The sequence below is a fragment of the Oratosquilla oratoria genome, chromosome 10, assembly GCF_046742065.1.
Source record: "Oratosquilla oratoria isolate Oo_2021 chromosome 10, ASM4674206v1, whole genome shotgun sequence".
Lineage (NCBI taxonomy): Eukaryota > Metazoa > Arthropoda > Malacostraca > Stomatopoda > Squillidae > Oratosquilla > Oratosquilla oratoria.
The window spans coordinates 21,757,262-21,760,186 of record NC_134786.1 but is presented as its reverse complement, the minus strand read 5'-3'; positions in this window follow the sequence as shown (position 1 = coordinate 21,760,186).

Below are 2,925 nucleotides of genomic sequence, written 5' to 3'. Positions count from 1 at the left end.
ATCAAAAAAGGTTTTGGAGGAAAAGAAACGAGCATTCACAATTCGGTTACAAAATAGGACGAGGGAATCACATGAGAGGTACAAAGAAAAGAGAAGAAAAGTAAAGCATAAGATAAAGAAGGCAAAGATGTGAAATGGGGTAAGAATATGACAGATTTTTTTTTTTTTTTAAGTAATAAAAATGTTTTGGAAGGAAACTCAAAGAGGAATAGGGGCAAATCAATTAGAGAAGAAAATGTAAAAGGTACAGATGTAGAGATGATAATGGAAGAGATGGCAGTAAGAGGAAGATGGGCAGAGTATTTCAAGGAGTTGCTAAATATGAGGGAGGATAGGGATGAAAAGGTAATTGCAATGGGATGTGCTAAGAAAATGACCGTGACGAACGAGGAAAATGGAAGAGAAATAAGGAAAGGTAACGTGAAAGGAGCTATAAAAACTACGAGAGTAAGAAAGGTACCTGGATTGGATGGGTGTCATACGGAGTGTCTAAAAGAGGGAGTTACAGTGATGGTGGAATGGTTGGTGAAGTTGTTTAATGTTTGTCTAAAAGAGGGTATAGTGCATGAGGACTAGACGAGCGTCTTTATAGTTCCACTTTACAAGGGAATTGGGGACAAGTGTGAGTGTAGTAGTTTCAGAGGGATCAGTTTGTTTTGTGTAGTTTTGAAGGCTTATGGGGTTTTGATTGAGAGGATTAGGAGAGGAAGGGAGGGAGTAATAGTTGAGGAACCGTGTGGGTTTAGGAGAGGTAAGGGTTGCGAGGATCAGATTTTTGTGGTAAGGCAGGTATATGACAAAGGCTTAGAAAAAGGCAAGGATTATTTTTTAGGCCTTTATGGATTTGGAAAAGGCTTATGACGGTGGAAAGGATGACACTGTGGGAGGTATTACAAATATATGGGATAGGAGGAAATCTGTTGAGAGCAGTCAAGAGTTTTTGCTAGAGTAGTAGAGGCTTTATTAAAATTAGAAATGGAGAGAGTGAGTGATTTGAGGTAAAGGTGGGACTTCGTCAGGGATTTGTTATATTGCATTGGCTGTTTAATTTATACATGTATGATGTGATGTGAGAGGTAAACACAAGGCTGGGGATTGATGATTGTTAAGGAAAATGGAGAAAAGTGGGAGATAAGCCAGTTGTTGTTTACTGACGACACTGAGCTTGTAGCAAGGTCAGAGGAGGTATTAAGGAAGATAGTGACGGAGTTTGGGAAGGTGTGCGAAAGAAGGAAGGTGAAGATAAATGTGGGTAAAAGTAAGATGATGAGATATACAAGGGGAGAGTATGACAGCAAATTGGAAATGAGAATTAAGGGAGAGAGACTAGAAGAAGTGGATAGCTTTAGATTCTTGGGAGTAGTGAAGGTGGAGGTAGAATGTAGATTATGAGAAGCAAGTAAATGCCTTGGGCGATTAAAAAGTGTAATGAGAAATAGACATTTGAGAAGACATGCTAAAAGGAGTGATTGTGCCCACAGCACTGTACGGTACAGAAACGTGGAACATAAAAGAGGAAGAGAAGTAGAGTTTAAATGTTTTTTGAGATGAAATGCTTGAGAAGTATGGTAGGGGCGACTAGGCTGGGTAGAGTGAGAAATGAGTAGATGAGAAGGAGAGCTGAAATGGAAAGAGAGTTGAAAGAAAAGGTTGACGAAAGCGTTTTGGGATGGTTTGGACACATGGAAAGAATGAGTGAAGAAAGATTAGTAAAGCAAGTGTAAAAAGCAGAGGTGAATGGAGTGAATATGAGGGGGCGACCAAGGATGAGATAAATGGATGGGGTAAAAGGGGTATTGGGAAAGAGAGGAAGGTCTGTTGAGGAAGGAAGGGAGAAGACAGTAGACTGGTGTGAGTAGAGAATGATTGTGTATGGATGATGATTTGATGCATGGAGGGGAATGGGTGGGGGATGGGGGGTAAGGGAGTATATATGAATGATACTTTGACTCAGCCCGAAGAAGCGGCCTTGCTGTGGATGTGCTGTGTCTTGCTACATTGCTTCTGACCCAGGGCAGTGGGCGAGATACAGGGATGACCCGTCATCCAGGAGGAGCCAAGGTAAGAGGGAGGGAGGGTGGTGAATGTGATTGGAGTATTTGGGGATGGAATGGGTGGGAGTGGATTTTATGCCTTTGGCTTTGGCTACCTCTCTTGTAAAAGGGAAAAGCCGTTGGTAAATTTATGGAACACTCTCTCAAAATCACTTTCAAATAGTGTATTTTTATTTTGTCTTTCATTGAAACCAATTACTTGCTCAGCTGCTTCTTTAACCACTTCCTCAATCTTCCTCCATTCATCCTCAATATTGGTCTCCTCCTCTTCTTCCGTCATCTCAATTACAGAAAACGTATTATCTATGTTCATTCGGTCTTTAAACAGGTTTTGTTCCATTTCAATTCTTCTTTACTCTATAGTCCTTAACAGTGTTTGATTAGACTCATGTTTGGAGACATCAAGAAAATATCACTATCACACTCTTCCTCCCTAAAACTAAAGGATCTTACAGTACATCGTTCCAAACACTTCTAAATTTCTTATTTTATAAGATATAATCTGTTTGGTTCCTTGTTCTTCCATCTGGTGACGTACATGTAGTTTTGCTTATAATTCTAAGCTGAAAAAATTTGCCACTTGTTACTAACTTATTTAGGTTAGCATACGATGCCAATATGATAGAATTTTCAGTACTTTCTTGATGTAGACTTTCTTTGACTATTGATGCTGCAAAAAACTTAGTTTCTCTGTCCTCCAAGGACAACATAAATATAATGTTTTGGGGTTTCATTAATTTAAACAATTACTAGATGCGGTTCGATATTATTTGGTGATCTTTACTGGCAACCAATGCCATTTTGAACTATCTTTGATTTGGACTTAACAAATATAAAATCAATCGACCCCCTATCATAATAAAACAACAGG